Source organism: Triticum urartu, chromosome 3 (genome assembly GCF_003073215.2).
Source record: "Triticum urartu cultivar G1812 chromosome 3, Tu2.1, whole genome shotgun sequence".
Classification (NCBI taxonomy): Eukaryota; Viridiplantae; Streptophyta; class Magnoliopsida; order Poales; family Poaceae; genus Triticum; species Triticum urartu.
This window is the reverse complement of record NC_053024.1, coordinates 13,771,315-13,797,904: the sequence shown is the minus strand read 5'-3', so window position 1 is coordinate 13,797,904 and position 26,590 is coordinate 13,771,315. Positions and strand designations below refer to the sequence as shown.

At 48.1% G+C, this 26,590-nt stretch overlaps 2 pseudogenes; both read left to right on the top strand.

Moving 5' to 3' along the window:
• Positions 1-1,107: 1,107 nt before the first annotated feature.
• Positions 1,108-3,843, top strand: LOC125542394 (annotated as a pseudogene).
• A 162-nt stretch (positions 3,844-4,005) lies between these two features.
• On the top strand, positions 4,006-8,080 carry LOC125542393 (annotated as a pseudogene).
• The last annotated feature ends 18,510 nt before the right edge of the window (positions 8,081-26,590 follow it).

The window sequence follows — 26,590 nt, the reverse complement described above, 5'->3', positions numbered from 1 at the left end:
CCATTTCAGAAGCAAAGGTGATATGATCTCCTGCTACTCGTTGAGACTACTACTTATAATTTGTTAGTCTTTGTGGTTAGATCTACAGGCTCTCTGACATTTTCCATCTTCACTGAAATGAAACAAATTGTCACTGCAATTAAATCTGGCTGAACATAAAATAGCAGTGTCAGTGTGGCATACATCAAAAAGTACAGCCGCAGCTCAGGACAGAAGAATATTTCAACCAGCATAGGAGAAAACAGGGGCTTGGCATCAAGGAGTTGACGTTGATGGTGCCAGAGGGCACGTTGGGGCTGGAGGTGTTCGCGGCCAACTCCATTTTAGTTTTTCAGCAGCTGTAAGGGCTGGCACTGCCGTCGCTTTTCTCTCCGACAACAGCAAGCAAGCATTGTTCCATCGACACGTCCACCTCTCAGGGCATAGAGGCAAACCATCCCTTCAGCGGACACAGCAGCCGCGTTAGTTCTTTTATAACTCAATTCTAATAGCAGCATCAACAAAGAGGTTAATGTTGGAACACTGGATAGTACAACGGAAGAAGCAAGCAGTTTGCTGACCCTTGGCAGGTCGCGAAACACCGTTATCTGTCAATACCACAAACAGGAGAAAATTCTGAATGTTTTGTGCTTGCTCAATCATCACTCCGGTCTCCGGGTTTGCAAAGTCATCGCAGGGTCAGTTTCATGCTTTGAAATGTTTGCCAGGCAGGAAAGGGATATACACTGTCCGGCGGAAGGTTGAGTAGCAAGTAGCAACTGCAGAAAAGTAAGGGCTCTTCATTTTTTTTCTGCTCCTTCTAGACTAGCAGAGGTCACTAGATGACCATTTCCAAATTTCTTCCAAGCCAGAAAAGATAAGACACAAACTTCTACACACATGTCTCTTTCGGTTTATACAACCTCATATTCAACTCTTTGATCAAAGAAAAGAAAAACACGGCTTCAACGGAGAAATAAAGATGAAGACCCATAGTGTCTGTCCTTGGGCAAGTCCTCTGAGAAGTTTCAGATATATATAGCTTCACCCAGCTTTGGCAGTTCACCCAGTTTCAGATATATGTAAACCGAGCGGGCTCTCAAACACACATACATGGAGGTATTATTTCTGCTGCTATGGGTGAGCTTGCCGATAGATCCATATCTTTCCTGGTGGACAGATACCTGAAGCAGCGGTCAGCGGAGGCAACTGAGGAGGAGAGGCTGCACAGCCTGCAACGGCTGCTACTGCGGCTTCATGTCGTCGTCGAGGAGGCAGATGACCGGCTCATCACAAACCAGGCCATGCTGCATCAACTCAGCATACTGAGACAGGCGATGTACAGGGGGTATTACACCCTCGATCTCTTCAGTTGCCGAGCCCATGAAGATGACAGGACAAAAGATTACTCTTTTGCCCCATCTAAGTTCAACCCTGCAAAGCGTGTATGTTTCTGCAGTGGCAACAGTGAAGGTGCAGCACAAGCTGAGCTGCTGGAGAAAGTTCTTGGCAGCATGCGGAACACAATTGAAGATGTGAGTGAGTTCATCATATTTCTAAACAGTTACCCACGTCTGGACCGTCAACCGTACAACATGTATCTGCTGCTGGATAAATGCATGTTTGGACGACAAATGGAGATGGAACTTGTGATGAACTTCCTGTTGCAAGCAGAGACTGCTCCTGGTGCTGCTGATCATTTGGCTGTCTTGCCAATCGTCGGTCCCAGGAAAGTTGGAAAGAGCACCCTGGTCGAGCATGTATGCAACGATGAAAGGGTCCGCAACCACTTCTCTCAAATTTTGTTTTTCAATTGAGATGATCTTAAAGATGCAAGTGTAGAGATCCTAAGAGATGGAGGTAGAGTCAAGCATCAAAACCATGGGATGGGCGGTGGAAGGACATTGATCATCATTGAGCTACTTCTGGATATTGAGGAGCTTGTATGGAAGAGGTTATATTCAACTGCGAAAAGTCGCATCACGAGTGGAATTAAGATGATAATTGTGAGCTGCTCTGACAAGATCGCAAGCTTTGGAACCACAGAACCCCTTAGATTACAGTTCTTAACTCAGGAAGCATACTGGTACTTCTTCAAGGTGCGTTCCTTTGGGAGCACGAGAGCAGAGGACCACCCGAAGCTCGCATCAATGGCCATGGAGATGGCCAATTTGACGAGTGGGTGCTTCATGTCTGCAAACATCATCAGTGGAATACTGAAACCAAATTTTAACCCCCATTTCTGGAGCATGGTCCTTGCAGCCCTCAGGAATTTGAACAAGACAAACATCTCAGTGTATGGGGATCGTTTCACTCTTCCTTGGCAGATGGTGGAGCCAACATATCTCAGTCTCAGGAGGGTGAATAAATGTGTCGTGTTGTTTCTTGACTACGAGACATGTTCTGCTGAAACTGGACCTGAAGCTCGGAGGATGATGAGCGCGCAAGATCTTCTCTTTGGAAGTGTGATGCTTCGAGGGAAATTCAAGGTCCATGCATGGACATCCCACCTGCCGCCTCACTACAGCTACATCGTTCAGTGTGAGGTACAGAGGCCACATCGCATGGTCACAAGTAACAAGCGTTTTCAGAAGAATAGCGGCTGATTAATTGCCTAGTCTTTTATCCAACACTCGAAGCGCATGCATGGGTCAGCAGAGTAGGTACAGGTTGTGAGCTGAGCCTGTTCTCCTTTCGGAAATACCATATTTTTCTTCTTCTTTTTGGACAACTCTGAAATAGTATAAATTTCACTGTTATTTTTTATATTCCAACTGCAAGTAATAGGCAATTAGGCACACTGTATGGGTCAGTAGTTTGGGAAGTTTCTTTGGGTTGGTGATATGAGCCAGGTACCTCTGTTTTTTTTAATCATGTGTACTGACCAGTGAGAAAGCATGCAAGTTTCTTTGACTATTTCCATTTGTCCACCTATTTTTTTCCAATTTCCATGATACCACAGGACGAGGCAAAGATATCCTGATAATACTGAAGGTTATCCTGATATCAACGGTCAATGCATTGTTTGTTTATTTTTGCTTTTTGACAAAATAGACCGCAGGTGGCCACAAAGTTTGAAATCAAGTCTGCATCCACATCAAAAAAGGAAAAAACGAAACCAACTTCAATAGTGAGACCTTTCAGGTTCTTCAGTGCGTCAGGTAACTTTAGAGACGGTGACAAGTCAACCATGCATTTTTTTGGGAAGCAAGGAGGATTTCTGTGGGACCTAGCATTCAGTGCCTGTTCTCAGTACGTAGAACCAATCCCCAATCTAGTTCGTTCGTTCTCGGGAAGAAGTGTTTATTCCTTCAACCACGAGGCGCTGTAATGCTCTTGCTTGAGGCTTCAGATGAGACCTACCAATGGCGGTGGACACGGACTATCCCCATCCATCCTCCCACTGTGGCCGCGTGTTGCGCAGAGCCTGGTGGTCGGCGACAGCGTCGTTGTTGCCATAGTGCTGCACGTGGAGGGAGGGGAGGCGCGAGGTCGGTGCTCGCCCTGTAATGCGGTGCTCCCTGCGGGTTCTCCCTTTTCCGCATTTGAATATGATATGGTTTCAGTTTCTGTATTTTCGCAACTGAATTTCAGATTCTAGCTGTAGGATTCGGATGATAGCACAGAGAAAATAGCTAACTTTGGGAGTGCTTTTACTGGGATAAATTCGATTACAGAGTCAAGTTGAGGCCATACCACTACAAGGGTTAACATTTGAGAAAGCATAGGCTTTGGAACACCCCCTTATCTAGCCATCCATTTCTTCATCAAGATTCGTGCAAGAACTTTTCTCTTTTTTGTTTCTTCCAAATGAAACAACATATGAGCTTGAAACTTTGCAGGACAACAAAACATTCAAACTAGAATGTGGGAAAAACTTTCAGATTTTTTTGTGAATTATATATACTAAAAGTATTATTTTTTACTCGAAAAAATCTCATTTTGTATATTTATTTCAGATGAAAAAATCTGAAAGTTTTTACCCACATTGTAGTAAGAGTGTTTTGTTGTCCTGCAAAGTTCAAAGTTCGTATGTTGTTTGGTTTTGAAGAAACAAAAAAGACAATTTCATGTATTGAGTTAGTTGTGTAGCACAGATCTCAAAGCAAGACTGAAGGGTAAGGATAAGAGGTGTCTGAAAGCCTGTGCTTAAAAAATCCACGTTCACACTACAAGTGGCGGCCCGGATTTAACCCGAATACAATGAGAGAAGCCCAGTGCTGCTCTGAACCTATTAAGCTTACAACTGGAGGTAATAGAAAATGGTAAAACTAAAGCTAAAGTGCAGCAAGGCCGTTGTCGAAAAGTTAACAGTGATGTATAGGAAGCTGGTAGCATTGGATGCATGATCGGATGATCCCCAATCACAGTGAGATTGCCCAGCGGTGCAAATCGGTAGGTTGTACACGGCGCTGTAACAAAATGAGTTGTGTCTTGCATTCTTCAGAGTTAACTGTTGATTCTTCATGTTTCAGGTTCGGATCCTGACAAGAAAGCTCTGCACTTGGCAGGCCTGCTACTTCAGTGTGTAGTGCCTGTGCCATCCACCTCCTCAGAAAGCAGCCATCACCTGCTTCCTGCTTGGACTTTGGTACAGCCAGTACTAATGCTGCTGTTACAGGTATCGCCACTTGTCACATTTCACTGCACTCTTATATATGCATTTCGATTATGGATTGGACCTATGACACTTATTTTGGCCTGTCTAACGAGCGTATGTTTTATTATTGATCATAAAAACATTGTGGTAAATCCATTAGTTTGTACCTATCTTCTTCACAGCACCCAGTGTTCAACGCCTCTCTCCAGGAATAAATCTCCAATTCCCTGTTACAACCATGCATTGCTCGGTTGCTCGTGCTCCACAGAGGGGGATTCACCCTCCTTGCCTTCATGCTGTGGCTTGGACTGGCCACGCTGTTAACTACCTCCTATGCCATGACATGCTCTTGGAGTATAGTATTGTTGGTTGATTGAATGCAGCTTGTGCACTGCATGGTCTCAACAATAAAAAAAACCACATGAGGAATCACATGTAGGCACATGCTTGAGACTGTGTTTATCCACCTAATTCGTCTTTCATTCCTAATTTAGTATGGACAAGCTAACAAATGATGAGTTGGCCTGATGGACACATCCAGCACGTACCTTCACATGTGATTCCTCACTGTTATCACTGTTCTTAATTTCTTGATTCTTTGGCTACCTGCTGAAAGTGGACAGTTTTTTTTTTTTTGAGAACTAGTGGACAGCTAGTTGGCCCTCCTTGTTGGCTAGCTCCTGCGGCGTGAAAATAAAAATCGCATGTATGTTGACTTGACTGTGTACTAGTACTTGATCACTTACTCTCTAATAATGCTAGGTAGCAGTGTCATAGTTGGGAGGTATCAACTAATGCTTTCATAACAGGGAATTACTAGATGCCGCTTTCTCCAGAGTTGGGCGGTCTCCACAATAACAAATGGTAATGAGAACTATGAGATGATGGCCTATATATAGTATGGCTAACGTCTGTCTTAGTTTCATGTCAGTAGTTAGCCACCTTGTTCAGTCTACTAGTAGCAGGGAGTATTGAGTGTCCTTTGTACTTCCTGCTTCACTGCTGGCCGGACACTTGCCTGAGTCTGAAGTCTGAACCTGTGCTGCTCGCTGCAATTGTGCTATCACTTGGTATGTGTAAACAAATTGCTAGTCATTTTCTGATTGAGATTATCTACTTTAGCTGCCTTAATTAGGTTCTTATGTCTAACGAAACAGCTATGCCGATCCTGCGGTGAAAATTCATTTCACGCAGTGCATGCAGGACAAGATCAATGGCTGGAGGGCTTATAGACTTCTGGAATGCGTGGGCGGTTCAGAGCCTGGTGCTGGTGAGCCTCACTCTGCAAGTCCTCCTCCTCTTGTTAGCCGGGATACGTCGGCGTGAAACATCCTGGCGGCTGTTCAGGTCCATCCTCTGGCTGGCATACCAGCTGGCTGATGCCACTGCAATATATGCTCTCGGTCACCTCTCTTTCGACGGTGCCACACGTCGCGAGCATCGTCTCGTCGCGTTTTGGGCACCGTTTCTCTTGTTGCACCTTGGCGGCCCAGACAACATCACCGCCTACTCACTCGAGGACAACAGACTCTGGCTGCAACACCTGCTAACTCTTGGTCTGCAGGCTGCGGGAGCTGTCTACGTCCTTTACAAACCTTACATCGGCACTCAGGACATGTTTGTGCTTGCTGTCATCTTGATGTTCATCGTAGGTGTTCTCAAGTACGGAGAGAGGACAGCAGCACTGAAGGGCAGCAACATGGACAGCATCCCAAGCTCCCTTAAGAAGGAACCACGCGCCAAATGTCATTTTTACCTTGATGATAGACCCCCCCCAAGGGGGATTCAAGGGGAAGATCGACGAAGAAGAATTCCTTATGTGGCATGCTCACTCCCTGTTCCACATCTGCAAGCACGCAGCTGTTGATTCGTCAAGCGGCATGGGTGAAGACAACCGTGAGACCAAAGTACTTGAACACCTCACATATGAACAGAGGTATGTGTTGATGGAGTTGGAGCTTTCCCTGATGTATGACATCCTCTACACCAAGGCAGCCGTCGTCCACAATTTATTTGGTTATTGTGTCTGCATAGTCTCGCCTGCTGCCGCCGCTGCCTCGCTTTTGCTGTTCCAGTTCAGTGGCAAAGCTGGTCACAGCAGAGTGGATGTTCTGATCACCTACATCTTACTGGGCAGTGCCTTACTCCTGGAGATGAGATCTCTGCTGAGTGCACTTGGGTCAAGTTGGACACTCCCCTTCCTTTGTGGCACAAGATGGAGTTGGCTTCAACATGAAGTTCTCTGTGGAGGGGGATGGGATCGGCTTCGTCGTCGGATTTTATCTCTTCACCGCCTCATAAAGGTCATGGGACTTAGCACATGGTTGAGGCCAGCAAGGAGGTGGTCGGGCACTGTGGGGCAGTATAACATGTTGCACTTGTGCAGTCGTCCCAGCAAAAGGAACAGTCCTCTATTGGGTAGATTTGTCAACATGGTGGGAGCCCAGGAGTGGTGGGACAGGGAGCATCACTCGTGGACCGTCAAGTTTCCAGAGGAGCTGAAACAGAGGTTGATGCTGTACATAGAGAAATTGGTCAACGATGGGAAAGTGAGCACACAGGGCATTATCAGGAAAAAAATGGGGCGAGGAGGCACTCAAGGCTTGTAATCTGGATGAAGATATGTTTGAAGATCTAAAAAGAAAACTAGGCGTTGAGTTCCAAGAGGGCGTCATTATCTGGCACATCGCCACCGACCTCTTCCTCCTCCACGAGAATCGGAAGAAAGCAACAGAAGAGCCCATGGAAGACGAAGCATTCTATGAGGAGTCTATCAGGGTGATGTCCAATTACATGATGTTCCTCTTGGTGGAACGTCCCTACATGTTACTGGGCCTTTCTCAGAGTAAATTGTACCGACTAACCTGCGAGAATCTGGTCAGCATATGGTCCAAAGAAGGCCAAGAGCACCCTGCTCCCAGCTGCGGCAACTTGTTCCGCATGTATGAAGACCCTAATTCCCGCACCAGTCTCCGGGACAAGAAGAAGCTTGCGGACATGGTGCAAGAAGAGAGGCCAGATGCCACCGATGAAGTTCCCCGTGTCTCTTATGCAATCGCCGTTGCCCGTGCACTGGTTTGGAATGACAAGCAAGTAAAGCGCAAGAAAACTCATTGCAGGTGCTCTTCGATGTGTGGATGGATTTCCTGGTCCACGGTGCTAATAAGTGCAGCAGGGAGTGTCGTGGTTCTAACTCTGACAGTAAGGTAGGGGGGTATGTATTGAGAGGCTAGATCTCAGCTATGGAGAAGTTGTAAATACACCAGGATGTACGAGTTCAGGCCCTTCGCGGAGGAAGTAATATCCCTACGTCTCGGTGCCCGGAGGCGGTCGATTGGATTATGTATGTATGAATTACTGAGGAGGGGGGTGGCTTATATAGAGTTCGCCAGACCCCTCCGGTCCTCAGTAGTGCAGGGTTAAAATACATTAAGACTGGGCGTTACTGGTAACGTCCCTATTAAAGTGCTATGATGACCATAAAGACTACTTAATGGCCGACCGTTTGCTTGCGGAGTGACTTTAGATCTCCTGTCAGTTGAGTGGTTGGCTTCGTAGTCGAGTGGTAGCTTCCTGGGCGAGTGTCTTGAATCCGTCGAGTGGGATACCTTCAAGTCGATTGAAAGGTGACTTCTTCCAGGGATGTCCTTGGGTAGGGCTCTTAGGACAGGTCCATGCCCCTACCCTAGGTACATAGCTTCATCATTAGCCCCCGAATGGATCGAGGTTCGAGTGGGGAAGGAGTTGGGGGTCCTTCCGACTGGTTCTTAGCGTTATATGAATGTCTTGTATTGGATCAATCGTTACGGATGACGTTGTCAACTTCTTTTGGTCACCTTGATCCATTCTTGGTCTCTCGTCGAGTGAATTTCCTTACTTGCGGGATACCGAGTGCCGGCACGAGCGGGCTCTTCAGTTTGATGAGTTGTTCTGCAGCCCGCGGATTTCGCGGGATTCGAATTTCGGGAAGCGAGCGGGACGGGGGCGGCCGAAGTAATCGGATGGGATAAGATGGAAGCTCCTCGATCTCCGTGCCACCTTTTTCGCCACGTACCGCGCGCGCGCCTGTTGCGGGATTTGACGGGATCGCCTGGGCCTACCGGTCAGCCACTCGGAAGCGGCTCCTTATAAGTTGCCAGCTCGGGGCTCCCAACAGTGGGCTCTTGCTTTTCCTTCTCCCCCCGCAAGGTCCTCTGCCACCTCCGCTCTCACCCTAGCGCCGTAGGTCCGTTCGAGCCTCGCCGGCGATGATGGTGAAGGACAAGACGTCGGCTTTGGAGCGCGCGAAGAAGACGGCGGTGCAGGGGAAGGGGAAGAAGTCCGCTCGGGGCGGATCTTCCTCGAGGACTGCTCTACCCAGGGACTGGATCCAGGGCGACTGGATGCCCTCGGTGATTCGGCAGGAAGATCTTGACGACATGGTCGAGGGGGGAGTCATTCCCCATGAAGCTGCGCGTCTCCCGGGGGGAGAAGTCGAACCCCAACCTCGTGACGGTGAGTGCGTCCTCCTCACCACCCATATCGATCGCGGATTTTCTCTACCCCCTCATCCTTTTTTCCGGAGCTTTCTGAACTTCTTCGGAGCGCAGCTCCACCATTTCACTCCCAATTCCATCGTGTATCTTGCGGCTTTCGTTTCCTTGTGCGAAAGTTTCTTGGGTTGCCGCCCTCATTGGGGACTCTTTAAACACATCTTCACTTGCCGTTCCCAATCGGTAAAGAAAGCCAAGTCGAGTGACGAACGGACGCAAGTGATCCAGCTATGCGGGGGCCTGGCGATCCAGATGAGGGGTAAAAGTTCTTTTCCGTCTATCACTTTTCCCGAGTCGGTCTGTGGTTGGCAGTCGACCTGGTTTTATTGCCAAGACCAGGTGACCCCAGGGCAGTCGACTGGTCTCCCCCCTTTCTCTCTGGACCGAGCTCAAAAGCCTGCCTCTCTGAAAGTGCTGCCGGAGGAGAAGGCGCAAGTCAAGGAGCTGGTTGGTCGAGTGGTTCAACTTGTCCGAGAGGGCGTGACCGGCATGGACTTGCTGGAGGTCTTCCTTCGGAGGCGCATCCAACCGCATCAGGCTCGTGACCATCCTATGTGGCTGTACTCGGGTCTCGACGACACCACTCGGGTTCACCCAGAGGAGGTCACCGACGAGATGCTGGAAGGGTGGCTGTCGAGCATCACAGGGAACAAAGACAACCCCCGAGGAGCCAGGAGGGTTTCCCCTCTTGACAGTTCATACGACGTGGACCAGGTCCGACCTTGTGTTCCCGACTGAGATCTTGTCTTCTTCATTTGCTCTCTTTGAATCGGTCAACTGACTTTCGACTTGTCTGCTATTCTCCAGGCAACTACAGAGATGTACTCGACACCCAACGGAGCACAGGGGCAGGCCGAGGAAGGGGAGGCGAGCGGAGACGAACAGGAGGAGTGGGAATCTGACGGTGAAGGAGAGGGAGACGACGACGTCGACCCCAGCGAAGAGGAGGAGGAAGCTGAACCTCCCCGCTCGGAAAGGCGATCCAAGCTTACACACGACCCTGCGCGGGAACGTGGTAAGGCGACTGCTCCCGTTGGGCAGTCGTCGAAGCGCCCTCGGACTTCTTCTCCAGCGCCGACTGAAAAAGCTCCCAAGCACCCCCGCGCGGCACCGTCCAAGCCACCCAAGGCTCTGCCCAAGATGAGGATGACTGTCCCCACCATTTCTGGGTAATGATAGAACTTGTTCTCCTTTGTCGACCGTGGACGGATCCTTGGTCGATCCACTGAGCCGACTGACGGTCTTTCAAAATTTGCAGTGCTGCTACTTCTGAGATCTCCGCCAAGGACGATGATCAAGAGATGGAAGATGCTGTTACTTCCAACCCTGGTATTGTTGGGGAACGTAGCAGAAATTCAAAATTTTCCTACGTATCACCAAGATCTATCTATGGAGAGACTAGCAACGAGGGGAAGGAGAGTGCATCTACATACCCTTGTAGATCGCTAAGCGGAAGCGTTCAAGTGAACGGGGTTGATGAAGTCGTACTCGTCGTGATTCAAATCACCGATGATCAAGTGCCGAACGCACGGCACCTCCGCGTTCAACACACGTATGGAACGGAGACGTCTCCCATGCCTTGATCCAGCAAGGAGGAGGGAGAGGTTGATGAAGATCCAGCAGCACGACGGCGTGGTGGTGGATGCAGGGCGTCACAGTAGCAGGGCTTCGCCTATACTACGGGAGAGAGACGTAACGGGGAGAGAGGGAGGCGCCAGGGGCTGGTGTCTGAAATCCCTCCTCTCCCCCACTATATATAGGAGGGCCAAGGGGGGGTGGTGCGCAGCCTAGGAGATCCAATCTCCTAGGTGCGGCGGCCAGGGGAGGTTTCCCTCCCCCCCAAGGCACTTAGGGGTGCCTTCCACTAGTGGGACTCCTCCCCATGGAAACCCTAGGCGCATGGGCCTATAGGGGCTGGTGCCCTTGGCCCATATAGGCCAAGGCGCACCCCTTACAGCCCATGTGGCCCCTCGGGACAGGTGGCCCCACCCGGTGGGCCCCCGGGACCCTTCCGGTGGTCCCGGTACAATACCGATAACCCCGAAACTTGTCTCGATGGCCGAAGCAGCACTTCCTATATATAATTCTTTACCTCCGGACCATTCCGGAACTCCTCGTGACGTCCGGGATCTCATCCGGGACTCCGAACAATATTCGGGTTACTGCATACACATATCTTCATAACCCTAGCGTCACCGAACCTTAAGTGTGTAGACCCTACGGGTTCGGGAGACAAGCAGACATGACCGAGACGACTCTTCGGTCAATAACCAACAGCGGGATCTGGATACCCATGTTGGCTCCCACATGCTCCACGATGATCTCATCGGATGAACCACGACGTCAAGGATTCAATCAACCCCGTATGCAATTCCCTTTGTCAATCGATATGTTACTTGCCCGAGATTCGATTCGATCGTCGGTATCCAATACCTAGTTCAATCTCGTTACCGGCAAGTCTCTTTACTCGTTCTGTAACACATCATCCCGTGATCAACTCCTTGGTCACATTGCGCATATGATGATGTCCTACCGAGTGGGCCCAGAGATACCTCTCCGCTTACACGGAGTGACAAATCCCAGTCTCGATTCGTGCCAACCCAACAGACACTTTCAGAGATACCTGTAATGCACCTTTATAGCCACCCAGTTACGTTGTGACGTTTGATACACCCAAAGCATTCCTACGGTATCTGGGAGTTGCACAATCTCATGGTCTAAGAAAATGATACTTGACATTAGAAAAGCTTTAGCATACGAACTACACGATCTTTGTGCTAGGCTTAGGATTGGGTCTTGTCCATCACATCATTCTCCTAATGATGTGATCCCGTTATCAACGACATCCAATGTCCATGGTCAGGAAACCGTAACCATCTATTGATCAACGAGCTAGTCAACTAGAGGCTTACTAGGGACATGGTGTTGTCTATGTATCCACACATGTATCTGAGTTTCCTATCAATACAATTATAGCATGGATAATAAACGATTATCATGAACAAGGAAATATAATAATAACCAATTTATTATTGCCTCTAGGGCATATTTCCAACAGTCTCCCACTTGCACTAGAGTCAATAATCTAGTTCACATCGCCATGTGATTAACACTCACAGGTCACATCGCCATGTGACTAACACCCAAGAGTTTACTAGAGTCAGTAGTCTAGTTCACACCACTAGGTGATTAACACTCAATGAGTTCTGGGTTTGATCATGTTGCTTGTGAGAGAGGTTTTAGTCAACGGGTCTGAACCTTTCAGATCCGTGTGTGCTTTACAAATCTTTATGTCATCTCCTAGATGCAGCTACCACGCTTTATTTGGAGCTAATCCAAATAACTGTTCTACTTGGAGCTATTCTAAATTGTTGCTCCATCATATGCATCCGGTATCTCTATTCAGAGCTATCCGGATAGGTGTTAAGCTTGCATCGACGTAACCCTTTACGACGAACTCTTTTACCACCTCCATAATCGAGAAAAATTCCTTAGTCCACTAGTTACTAAGGATAACTTTGACCGCTGTACTGTGATCCATTCTTGGATCACTCTTGTACCCCTTGACTGACTCATGGCAAGGCACACTTCAGGTGCGGTACACAGCATAGCATACTGTAGATCCTATGTCTTAAGCATAGGGGACGACCTTCGTCCTTTCTCTCTATTCTGCCGTGGTCGAGCTTTAAGTCTTAACTTCATACCTTACAACTCAGACAAGAACTCCTTCTTTGACTGATCCATCTTGAACACCTTCAAGATCATGTCAAGGTATGTGCTCATTTGAAAGTACTATTAAGCGTTTTGATCTATCCTTATAGATCTTGATGCTCAATGTTCAAGTAGCTTAATCCAGGTTTTCCATTGAAAACACTTTCCAAATAACCCTATATGCTTTCCAGAAATTCTATGTCATTTCTGATCAACAATATGTCAACAACATATACTAATCAGAAATTCTATAGTGCTCCCACTCACTTCTTTGGAAATACAAGTTTCTCATAAACTTTATATAAACCCAAAATCTTTGATCATCATCAAAGCATACATTCCAACTCCGAGATGCTTACTCCAGTCCTTAGAAGGATTGCTAGAGCTTTTCATACCTATTAGCATCTTTTAGGATTGACAAAACCTTTCGGTTTGTATCACATACAACCTTTCCTCAAAAACCGTCGAGGAAACAATGTTTTTTTTTGACATCCTATCTGCAAGATTTCATAAATAATGCAGTAATCGCTAATATAATTCCAACAGACTCTTAGCATCACTACGAGTGAGAAAGTCTCATCGTAGTCAACTCTTTGAACTTGTCGGAAAACATCTTAACGACCAGTCGAGCTTTCTTAACCGTGAGATTTACCATCATTGTCCGCCTTCCTTTTAAAATCCATCTATACTCAATAGCCTTACGACCATCGAGCCGTTCTGCCAAAGTCTACACTTTGTTTTCATACATGGATCCTCTCTCGGATTTTATGGCCTCGAGCCATTTATCGGAATCTGGGCCCACCATCGCTTCTCCATAGCTCGTAGGTTCATTGTTGTCTAGCAACATGACTTCCAAGACAGGGTTACGTACCACTCTGAAGTAGTACGCATCCTTGTCATCCTACGATGTTTGGTAGTGACTTGATCTGAGGTCTCATGATCAATATCATAAGCTTCCACTTCAATTGGTGTAGGTGCCACAGGAACAACTCTTTGTGCCCTGCTATACACTAGTTGAAGTGACGGTTCAATAACCTCATCAAGTCTCCACCATCCTCCCACTCAATTCTTTCGAGAGAAACTTTTCCTCGAGAAAGGACCCGATTCTAGAAACAATCCCTTATTGCTTTAGGATCTGAGACAGGAGGTATACCCAACTGTTTTGGGTGTCCTATGAAGATGCAGTTATCCGCTTTGGGTTCGAGCTTATCAGCCTGAAACTTTTTCACACAAGCGTCGCAGCCCCAAACTTTTCAAGAAATGACAGCTTAGGTTTCTCTAAACCATAGTTCATACGGTGTCATCTCATCGGAATTACGTGGTGCCCTATTTAAAGTGAATGTGGTTGTCTCTAATGCCTAACCCATAAACTATTGTGGTAATTCGATAAGAGACATCATGGTATGCATCATATCTAATAGGGTGCTGTTATGATGTTCGGACACACCATCACACTATGGTGTTCCAGGCTGTATCAGTTGTGAAACAATTTCCACAATGTCTTAATTCTGTGCCAAACTCGTAATTCAGATATTCATCTCTATGATCATATCATAGATATTTTTATCCTCTTATCACGACGATCTTCCAACTTCACACTGAAATTACTTGAACCTTTCAATAATTCAGACTCGTGATTCATCAAGTAAATATACTCAACATCTACTCAAATCATCTGTGAAGAACATAACGATATCCACTACATGCCTCAGCACTCACTGGACCGCACACATCAAAATGTATTACTTCCAGCAAGTTGCTTTCTAGTTCCATTTTACTGAAAACGAGGCTTTCAGTCATCTTGCCCATGTGGTATGATTTGCATGTCTCAAGTGATTCAAAATCAAGTGAGTTCAATGGTTCATCAACATGGAGCTTCTTCATGCGTTTTATACCGATATGACTTACGTGGCTGTGCCACAAGTAGGTGGTACTATCATTACTATCTTTTGGCATGAACATGTGTATCACTACGATCGAGATTCAATAAACCATTCATTTTAGGTGCAAGACCATTGAAGGTATTATTCAAATAAACAGAGTAACCATTATTCTCCTTAAATGAATAACCGTATTGCGATAGACATAATCCAATCATGTTCTATGCTCAACGCAAACACCAATCACGATGGTAGAGGGAGCGTGCGATGCTTGATCATATCAACATTGAGAACACTTCCAACACATATCGTCAGCTCACCTTTAGCTAGTCTCCGTTTATTCCGTAGCTTTTATTTCGAGTTACTAACACTTAGCAACCGAACCGGTATCTAATACCCTGGTGCTACTAGGAGTACTAGTAAAGTACACATCAACACAATGTATATCCAATATACTTCTATCGACCTTGCCAGCCTTCTTATCTACCAAGTATCTAGGGTAATTCTGCTCCAGTGGCTGTTCCCCTTATTACAGAAGCACTTAGTCTCGGGTTTGGGTTCAACTTTGGGTTTCTTCACTAGAGCAGCAGCTGAATTGCCGTTTCATGAAGTATCCCTTCTTGCCCTTGCCCTTCTTGAAACTAGTGGTTTCACCAACCATCAACAATTGATGCTCCTTCTTGATTTCTACTTTCATGGTGTCAAACATCGCGAATATCTCAAGGATCATCATATATGTCCCTGATATATTATAGTTCATTACGAAGCTCTAGTAGCTTGGTGGTAATGACTTTGGAGAACCACCACTATCTCATCTGGAAGATCAACTCCCACTTGATTCAAGTGATTGTTGTACTCAGACAATCCGAGCACAAGCTCAACAATTGAGCTTTTCTCCTTAGTTTGCAGGTTAAGAAAATCGTCGGAGGTCTTATACCTTTTGACGTGGGCACGAGCCTGAAAATCCAATTTCAGCCCTCAAAACATCTCATATGTTTCGTGACGTTTCAAAAACGTCTTTGTGCCTCAACTCTAAACGTTTAACTGAACTATCATGTAGTTATCAAAACGTGTACTGTCAGATGTTCGCAACATCCACAGACAACGTTCGAGGTTCAGCACACTGAGCGGTGCATTAAGGACATAAGCCTTCTAAGAAATGAGGACAATCCTCAGTTTACGGACCTAGTCCGCATAATTGCTACTATCAACTTTCAACTAAATTTTTCTCTAGGAACATATCTAAACAGTAGAGAAAAGCGCGAGCTACGACATAATTTGCAAAATCCTTTTGACTATGTTCAGGATAATTAAGTTCATCTTATGAACTCCCACTCAGATAGACATCCCTCTAGTCATCTAAGTGATTACATGATCCGAGTCAACTAGGCCGTGTCCGATCATCACGTGAGACGGACTAGTCAACGTCGGTGAACATCTCATGTTGATCGTATCTTCTAACGACTCATGCTCGACCTTTCGGTCTCTGTGTTCCGAGGCCATGTCTGCACATGCTAGGCTCGTCAAGTTAACCCTAAGTGTTTTGCGTGTCTAAAATGTCTTACACCCGTTGTATGTGAACGTAGGATCTATCACACCCGATCATCAGTGGTGCTTCGATACGACGAACTTTAGCAACGGTGCACAGTTAAGGGAGAACACATTCTTGAAATTGTAATGAGGGATCATCTTATTTACTACCGTCGTTCTAAGCAAATAAGATGTATAAACATGATAAACATCACATGCAATCAAATAATAGTGACATGATATGGCCAATATCATATAGCTCCTTTGATCTCCATCGTGGGGCTCCATGATCAATCTATTACAAGAACATGATTAATCTCATACATTACATATATCATTCATCACATCCTTTTGGCCATATCACATCACATAGCATACCCTGCAAAAACAAGTTAGACGTCCTCTAATTGTTGTTTGCATGTTTTACGTGGCTGCTATGGGTTTCTAGCAAGAACGTTTCTTACCTACGCAAAACCACAACGTGATATGCCAATTTCTATTTACCCTTCATAAGGACCCTTTTCATCGAATCCGATCCGACTAAAGTGGGAGAGACAGACACCCGCTAGCCACCTTATGCAACTAGTGCATGTCAGTCGGTGGAACCAGTCTCACGTAAGAGTACGTGTAAGGTCGGTCCGGGCCGCTTCATCCCACGATGCCGCCGAATCAAGATAAGACTAGTAACGGCAAGCATATTGAACAAAATCAACGCCCACAACTACTTTGTGTTCTACTCGTGCATAGAATCTACGCAATAGACCTAGCTCATGATGCCACTGTTGGGGAACGTAGCAGAAATTCAAAATTTTCCTACGTATCACCAAGATCTATCTATGGAGAGACTAGCAACGAGGGGAAGGAGAGTGCATCTACATACCCTTGTAGATCGCTAAGCGGAAGCGTTCAAGTGAACGGGGTTGATGGAGTCGTACTCGTCGTGATTCAAATCACCGATGATCAAGTGCCGAACGCACGGCACCTCCGCGTTCAACACACGTATGGAACGGAGACGTCTCCCATGCCTTGATCCAGCAAGGAGAGGGAGAGGTTGATGAAGATCCAGCAGCACGACGGCGTGGTGGTGGATGCAGGGCGTCACAGTAGCAGGGCTTCGCCTATACTACGAGAGAGAGACGTAACGGGGAGAGAGGGAAGCACCAAAGGATCAGCGCTGAAATCCCTCCTATCCCCCACTATATATAGGAGGGCCAAGGGGGGGTGGTGCGCAGCCTAGGAGATCCAATCTCCTAGGTGCGGCGGCCAGGGGAGGGTTTCCCTCCCCCCAAGGCACTCAGGGGTGCCTTCCACTAGTGGGACTCCTCCCATATGGAAACCCTAGGCGCATGGGCCTAGTAGGGCTGGTGCCCTTGGCCCATCAAGGCCAAGGCGCACCCCCTACAGCCCATGTGGCCCCCGAGGACAGGTGGCCCCACCCGGTGGGCCCCCGGGACTCCTCCGGTGGTCCCGGTACAATACCGATAACCCCGAAACTTGTCCCGATGGCCGAAACAGCACTTCCTATATATAATTCTTTACCTCCGGACCATTCCGGAACTCCTCGTGACGTCCGGGATCTCATCCGGGACTCCGAACATATTCGGGTTACTGCATACACATATCTTCATAACCCTAGCGTCACCGAACCTTAAGTGTGTAGACCCTACGGGTTCGGGAGACATGCAGACATGACCGAGACGACTCTCCGGTCAATAACCAACAGCGGGATCAGGATACCATGATGGCTCCACATGTTCCAACGATGATCTCATCGATGAACACGATGTCGGAGGATTAATCAATCCCGTATACAATTCCTTTGTCAATCGGTATTGTACTTGCCGAGATTCGATCGTCCGGTATCCAATACCTTGTTCAATCTCGTTACCGGCAAGTCCTTTACTCGTCTGTAACACATCATCCCGTGATCAACTCCTTGGTGCATTGGGCTCATATGATGATGTCCTACGAGTGGGCCAGAGATACCTCTCCGTTACACGGAGTGACAAATCCAGTCTCGATTCCGTGCCAACCCACAGACACTTTCGGAGATACCTGTAATGCACCTTTATAGTCACCCAGTTACGTTGTGACGTTTGATACACCCAAAGCATTTCTACGGTATCCGGGAGTTGCACAATCTCATGGTCTAAGGAAATGATACTTGACATTAGAAAAGCTTTAGCATACGAACTACACGATCTAGTGCTATGCTTAGGATTGGGTCTTGTCCATCACATCATTCTCCTAATGAGGTGATCCCGTTATCAACGACATCCAATGTCCATGGTTAGGAAACCGTAACCATCTATTGATCAACGAGCTAGTCAACTAGAGGCTCACTAGGGACATGGTGTTGTCTATGTATCCACACATGTATCTGAGTTTCCTATCAATACGATTATAGCATGGATAATAAACGATTATCATGAACAAAGAAATATAATAATAATCAATTTATTATTGCTCTTCAGTAGTAACGTCCAGGTCAGTCGATTCACTGCTTGTTCTGTTAGGGTATGCTGTTTGAAGAATCTCTTTTCCGAAGGTCTTTTAAATCTGTACACCCACTGGGTGTTTCTGTTAAGTTTTTTGGTCGAGTGGGGGCACGCTGAGTGCACCCACTGGGTGTAGTCCCCGAGACTATAGTGGACTGCTAGTAGTCGACTGTAGTCTTTATATTGCGTTGCTGTAGTTTTACTCCTTCACTCGGTCTGGCCAGGCCATGTTGAATGAAACTGTATCCGGTCGACTGCGGGCAGTCGATTTTTTTTTCAAAACCAGTGGGGGCACGCTGAGTGCACCCACTGGGTGTAGTCCCCGAGACTACTGTTGAATGTTTTTGATTCAGCTGTAGTCTTAGAAACGTCATCATTGTCTCTTGGTTACTCGGAAGCAACTTATCTTGGACCTCTGTCGACTGACTTTTGCAGAAATCTTGTGAACTTGTGGCTCTCTACACTGAGTTGGAGAACAAACAGATCCAGCTCGACCTTGACTTGAAGCTCGCTCAACAGAACCTGCAGAAGGCGCGAGACGAGGCAAAAGGTATGGCTGGAGAGGTTTCTCATTCTTGACGAGTGACTTCCCTTTCTTGCCCATTTTTGATGTTGAGTTCACTCGACGTTCTGTAGATGAACTGGAGGAAGCTCTGAAGAAGAAGGATCAAGATCTTGCTGAAGCATAGAAGGAGGCCTCGAGCAAAACGAAGCTTGCGGAAGAGAAACTGGCTTCGGTCGGAACTCTTGAACAGGAGAACTCCGGACTGAAAACTGCTCTCGAGACAGCTAATCGAGAGGTCAGCCGACTGAAGAAAGCCAAGATGGTTCTGCACGACCAGGCGGGTGAGCTGGCGGGGAAGGTAAACGATCCGGAGGCTTATCTCGGTGGACTCGCCAAGAAGCTGTTCGTCATGCTCGAAGGTAATTATTCCGACCCGGCTGTCTTGCAGTTACCAAGCCCGCGTAAGGCCACCGTCTTATTCTTGAATCGTGTTTGCAGAATTCTGCCAGAGCTTCGAAGAGGAAACCAGTCGAGTGGAGCCAGGCTTGGATCCCGCCAATTCTCTCGTGAAGGACGAGGCTGCTATGAACGTGCTCCGACTGGAGTCTCGTGTTACCAGCGTTGTCAACTATCTTGCTCGGCTGAAGGTTGCGATGTCGCGGATCGACACATCACTCTAGCCTGTAACGACGCTTCGGAACGACCTTGAGTCCCTGATGGTTCGACTGGATGAAGTCCCGGGTCGAGTGGCGGAATGGAAGAAATCTTCTGCTAGATGTGGTGCTGATGTCGCTCGGTCTCTGGTCCGCGTCCATTGCAAGGAGGCGCGAGAAGAAAAGCTGGCCGCCATCAAGGTTGCCAATACCAGGAAGCACAGCTTTCAAGACTTCATGGAGACTTTCATTGCTGCTGCTACCCGTATTGTAGACGGGATCGACTTGGACGAGTTCGTCGCCCCTTCCAGTCCTCCGCTTGAGGGATGAAAAACTTTTACGCTTCACTTTAAATTTGCCTCGGAATGCTGAGTGGATTCTGTAACCGTTAAACTCTGTCGAGCCGAGGGCTCGAGTACTTTGATCCGAGGTCTTGGACCTTTGGGTTTTATCCGAACTTGATTTATCGTTGAATATCTTCGGGAATTATCTGCCGAGTGGAACTTGGCCTTCACTCGAAATAACTTCGTATTTGTGGTGCAGCTCTGAAGGAAAAGGTAACAGTCGATTCGCAGCTTGCCGTCCTTGTGGATTGGGACGCGTTTCGAATTTAGGCGAGCACTGGGCTGCAGCTAAGCCCCCGAGTGGGAGGTTTGCTTTCCACTCGGTGGGATTTTCAGATACTTAGGCGAGTACTTTGGATTGCGGCTAAGCCTCGAGTGGGAGGTTTGCTCTCCACTCGATAGGATTTTTATATACTTAGGCGAGTATTTGGACTGCAGCTAAGCCCCCGAGTGGGAGGTTTGCTCTCCACTCGGTAGGATTTTCAAACACTTAGGCGAGCACTGGGCTGCAGCTAAGCCCCCGAGTGGGAGGTTTGCTCTCCACTCGGTAGGATTTTTATATACTTAGGCGAGTATTTGGACTGCAGCTAAGCCCCCGAGTGGGAGGTTTGCTCTCCACTCGGTAGGATTTTCAAACACTTAGGCGAGCACTGGGCTGCAGCTAAGCCCCCGAGTGGGAGGTTTGCTCTCCACTCGGTAGGATTTTTATATACTTAGGCGAGTATTTGGACTGCAGCTAAGCCCCCGAGTGGGAGGTTTGCTCTCCACTCGGTAGGATTTTCAAACACTTAGGCGAGCACTGGGCTGCAGCTAAGCCTCCGAGTGGGAGGTTTGCTCTCCACTCGGTAGGATTTTTTGCAAACTTAGGCGAAACAGATTCACAGCTAAGCCACCCACTGGGGGATTTCGTACGCAAACAAAAGTGACAGCAATTACAGGAAGAACTGGGACACTCTTGTCTTTGATAAAAATAAACTACAAAAGTTTTTCTTATTACACCTCATCCGAGTGAGAATTCAAGTGTAAAATGGGCGGAGTAGTTCCGCATTCCAAGCTCGTGGCTCGTCGATCCGGTGATCAACGTTGTAGAGATGATATGCTCCATTGTGGAGGACTCTGGTGACGATGAAGGGGCCTTCCCAAGTAGGAGCAAGTTTATGTGGTTTTTGTTGATCCACTCGGAGGACCAAATCTCCTTCTTGGAAGGCTCGGCTCTTCACATTTCTGGCATGGAATCAACGCAAGTCTTGCTGATAGATGGTCGATCTGATCATAGCCATTTCCCTCTCCTCCTCTAGGAGGTCGACTGCGTCTTGCCGGGCTTGCTCTGCTTCGTCTTCGATATAAAGCTCGACTCTGGGGGCGTTGTGAAGTAGATCACTCGGCAGGACGGCTTCGGCTCCGTAAACCAGAAAGAATGGCGTTCTTCCGGTCGACCAGTTCGGGGTGGTCCTCAGTCCCCACAAAACTGACGGAAGCTCGTCGACCCAAGCGCCTGCTGCGTGCTTGAGATCACGCATCAGTCGAGGCTTCAGTCCTTTGAGAATCAGACCATTTGCTCTTTCAGCTTGTCCATTCGACTGGGGATGCGCGACCGACGCGTAGTCGACTCGTGTGCCTTGAGAGGCGCAAAAAACTCTGAACTTGTCTGAATCGAAGTTTGACCCATTGTCAGTGATGATGCTATGCGGGACCCCATATCTGAATATCAACTCTCTGATGAAACTGATAGCAGTGCTAGCATCAAGATTTTTGATAGGCTTGGCTTCAATCCATTTGGTGAACTTGTCGACTGCCACAAGCACATGTGTGAATCCGCTCCTGCCTGTTCTCAGTGGACCAACCATGTCCAGTCCCCAAACGGCGAAGGGCCAGACGAGTGGAATGGTCCTCAGAGCTGATGCTGGCTTGTGCGACATGTTGTAGTAGAACTGGCAGCCTTCACACTTGTCGACTATCTCTTTCGCCATTTCGTTTGCCCTGGGCCAGTAAAAACCCGCTCGGTATGCTTTGGCCGCGATGGTCCGAGAGGACGCATGGTGACCACAGGTCCCCGAGTGGATATCATCAAGGATTATCTGACCTTCTTCTGGCGTTATGCACTTCTGACCGATTCTAGTTGCGCTTTCTCTATACAACTGTCCTTTTATGACTGTGAAAGCTTTAGATCGACGGACGATCCGTCGAGCCTCTTCTTCGTCCTCTGGAAGTTCTTTCCTCAAGATATACGCGATGTATGGTATCGTCCAGTCGGGAGTGATTGCCAAGACCTCCATGACTAGGTCGACCACAGCAGGAATTTCGACTTCAGTCGGATCTGTGGAACTTTTCGGCTGCGGGGCTTCTTCTGTAAAAGGATCCTCCTGGACTGACGGCGAGCGGATGTGCTCCAAAAACACATTGCTGGGAATGACTTCTCTTTGGAGCCTATCTTTGCCAGATCATGAGCTGCTTGATTTTTCAGTCGGGGGATGTGATGAAGCTCTAACCCCTCGAATTTCTTTTCTAGCTTTCTTACTGCATTGCAGTAGCCAGTCATAGCTGGGCTTCTGACGTCCCACTCCTTCATCACCTGATTAACCACCAAATCTGAGTCGCCATAGACCATGAGGCGCCGGACGCCGAGTGAAATGGCCATGCGCAACCCATACAAGAGTGCTTCATATTCTGCTTCATTATTGGAGGAATCGAAGTGAATCTGGAGAACATATCTGAGCCTATCTCCTCGGGGGGAGATCAATACTACCCCAGCACCGGAACCATTCAGCATCTTAGATCCATCGAAGAACATGATCCAGTGCTCCGAGTGAACTTGAGTCGGAAGCTGCTGTTCAATCCACTCGGCGACGAAATCTGCAATTTCTTGGGACTTGATAGCCTTCTTTGCTTCAAACTTGATATCTAGGGGAAGGAGTTCAATCGCCCACTTCGCCACTCGACCAGTTGCATCTCTGTTGTGCAAAATCTTTGATAGTGGAGCGTCGCTGACGACTGTAATGGAATGGTCAGAGAAGTAGTGTGCAACCTTCTTCGTGGTCATGTAAATCCCATATACAAGCTTCTGGTAATGGGGATATCTTTGCTTCGAAGGAGACAAAACTTCAGACACATAATATACTGGGCGCTGAACTCGGAAGGCCTTTCCTTCTTCTTCCCGCTCGACCGTAAGTACTGTACTGACAACTTGTCCCGTGGCCGCAATGTAAAGCAGCAGAGGCTCTTTACTGATTGGGGCAGCAAGCACCGGCTGGGTGGAGAGCAGAGCTTTGAGCTCTGCAAACGCTGCATCAGCTTCTGGAGTCCACTTGAATTTGTCAGACTTCTTCATCAGTCGGTAAAGAGGCAACGCCTTTTCACCGAGACGAGAAATGAATCGACTTAGAGCGGCCAAGCAACCTGTAAGCTTCTGGACATCGTGTACACGCACAGGGCGCTTCATCCGGAATATGGTGCCAACTTTCTCGGGATTGGCGTCGATTCCTCGTTCGGAAACAAGAAAACCGAGTAACTTTCCACCTGGAACTCCAAATGTGCACTTTGATGGATTGAGCTTGATATCATATCCGCTGAGGTTAGCAAAGGTTTCGGCAAGGTCAGTCAGTAGGTCGGAACCTTTCCGTGACTTAACCACAATATCATCCATGTATGCTTCTACGTTCCGACTGACCTGAGTGAGCAAACACTTCTGAATCATCCTCATGAACGTGGCTCCAGCATTCTTGAGGCCGAAGGGCATGGTGACATAACAGAAGCACCTGAATGGGGTGATGAAAGCCGTTTTGATCTCGTCGGGTCCATACAAACGGATCTGATGGTACCGTGAATAAGCATCTAGAAAAGACAAACGCTCACACCCCGCGGTTGAGTCGACTACCTGGTCGATGCGGGGGAGAGGGAAATGATCTTTCGGGCAGGCCCGATTGATATGTTTAAAGTCAATGCACACGCGAAGTGACTTGTCCTTCTTGGGGACCATTACAACATTGGCGAGCCACTCGGAGTGGTAAATCTCTCGGATGAACTCCGCTGCTAAGAGCCGAGCCACCTCCTCGCCAATAGCTTTCCTCTTCTGGACGGCGGACCGTCGAAGATGTTCTTTCACAGGCTTGAACTTCGGGTCGACTCGTAGACGGTGCTCAGCCAGCCCCCTGGGAACTCCAGGCATGTCAGAAGGCTTCCATGCGAAGATGTCCCAGTTCTCACGGAGGAACTGGATGAGCGCTTCTTTCTATTTGGAGTCGAGCATCGTCGAGATGTGAGTCGGAGCAGCATTGGGGTTGGTCGGGTGAATGTGAACTGGCTTAGTTTCACCGGACGACTGAAAAGCTGATTCTGAAGCTGGCTTCTTGGCTCGCAGCAATTCACTCGGATCAGCAGTCTTCTGGTATTCTTGCAGCTCGACTACTGACACTTGAGCATCAGCGATCTTTGATCCCTTCTGAAGACACTCCTCTGCTTTCTTCCGATTGCTTGTAACGGTGATCACACCTCTGGGGCCGGGCATCTTCAACTTGAGATACACATAGCACGGTCGAGCCATGAAGCGTGCATAAGCTGGCCGGCCCAGAATAGCATGATAAGCACTTTGGAAGTCCACAACCTCAAATGTCAACTTTTCCTTGCAGTAATTCTTTGAATCACCGAAAACCACATCGAGAGCAATCTGGCCGAGTGACTCGGCTTTCTTTCCAGGAATGACTCCATGGAAACTCATGTTGCTGGCATTGAGCCTGGACATCGGAATGCCCATCCCTTTCAACGTTTCTGCATACAGTATGTTCAGGCCGCTGCCACCATCCATCAGGACTTTGGTCAGTCGGGTGCCTTCGACAACTGGATCGACCACCAGAGCTTGTCTCCCAGGGGTGGCAATGTGCGCAGGGTGATCAGACTGGTCGAACGTGATGGCAGTCTGAGACCACTTCAGGTAGCTGGGTGTTGCCGGGGCAACCATATTCACTTCACGGTTAATGACTTTCAGTCGACTTTTGCTCTCGACATCGGCAAAAATCATCAAGGTGGAATTGACTTGGGGGTATCCATCGTCACTATCTTCTTTGTCCTCAGCTCTGTCCGACTCTTTTTCCTTGTCTTTGGACTGCTTGCCCTGAAACTGCTGGATCAGGAGCCGACACTGTCGAGTGGTATGCTTTGGGTAAATAAGATTACCCTCTTCATCTTTCTTGGTGTGGATGTGACATGGCAGATCCAAAACATCATTTCCATCCTGATCCTTGACTTTCTTGGGGTTCCGGGGCCCCTTTGGTTTTCCTTTGAATTTTCCCTGGGTTACGGCCAGGGCCTCCCCAGGAGCGGCTGGCTCGGCCTTCCGCTTCTGCTTCCGACTGGAATTGCCTCTGGTTTCCTGGGTGATTGCTTTCTGCTTGCCACTCCGGAGTCGATCTTCATCTTCTCCGTTAGCGTATTTGGTGGCAATTTCCATCATCCGATTCAGAGACATTTCGCCGGTCCGACCGAACTTCAGGTTCAACTCTCTGTTCTTGACGCCTTCTTTAAAGGCACAAACTGCTTGGTGATCTGGTACATTCTCAACTGTGTGATGCAAAGTGATCCACCTCTGGATGTAGTCCCTCAGAGTTTCACTCGGTTTCTGTACGCAAGACCGCAATTCTGTAAGGCCTGCCGGTCGCTTGCATGTTATTTCAATGGTCTTGACAAACACTCGAGAGAGATCCTCCCAAGTGTAGATGCTGCTGGGTGCTAACTGATTCAGCCACTCTCTGGCTGAGCCCTCTAACAGGAGAGGCAAATGCTTCATAGCCACCTCATCATTGCCGCCACCAATCTGGACAGCCACTCGGTAGTCTTCGAGCCAAGTGTCAGGTTTAGACTCGCCGGTGAACTTGCTGATTCCAGTCGCCAACCGGAAGTTGGGAGGAATCACTGTGGCCCTGATGGCTCGACTGAAACACTCTGGCCCCGAAACACGTACTCTGCTGCTGGCAGGCGCATCCCTGTCGTGGCCTTCTCGGTGAGCTCTGTTCCTGTCAACCAGACCCTGAACGAGGATGGATCTCGCGTCAAAGCCTGGGTCCCTGGGGTCGACTGGAACTCTCCGCCCAACACTATGAGGGTGTCTGTCATCCTGCTGTCGAGGCGCATATGACCCTCTCCTCGGGGGAGGGGTTGGCACTTGACGTCGATCGAGACGGTGATCATACTGCTCATTTCATTTGTACTGATCGTGCCGGTCTCCGCGTCCCTCACGCCTCGGGGGCGATCTTGGGCTGTGAGCCGACTGGACCGTATCCGTTGCAATGGATCGACTGTGGATCCTATTCCGCGACTGAGAAACAGCGGAATTCTGGTTTCCTGCCGCCCGGAGCAACGCTCTGAT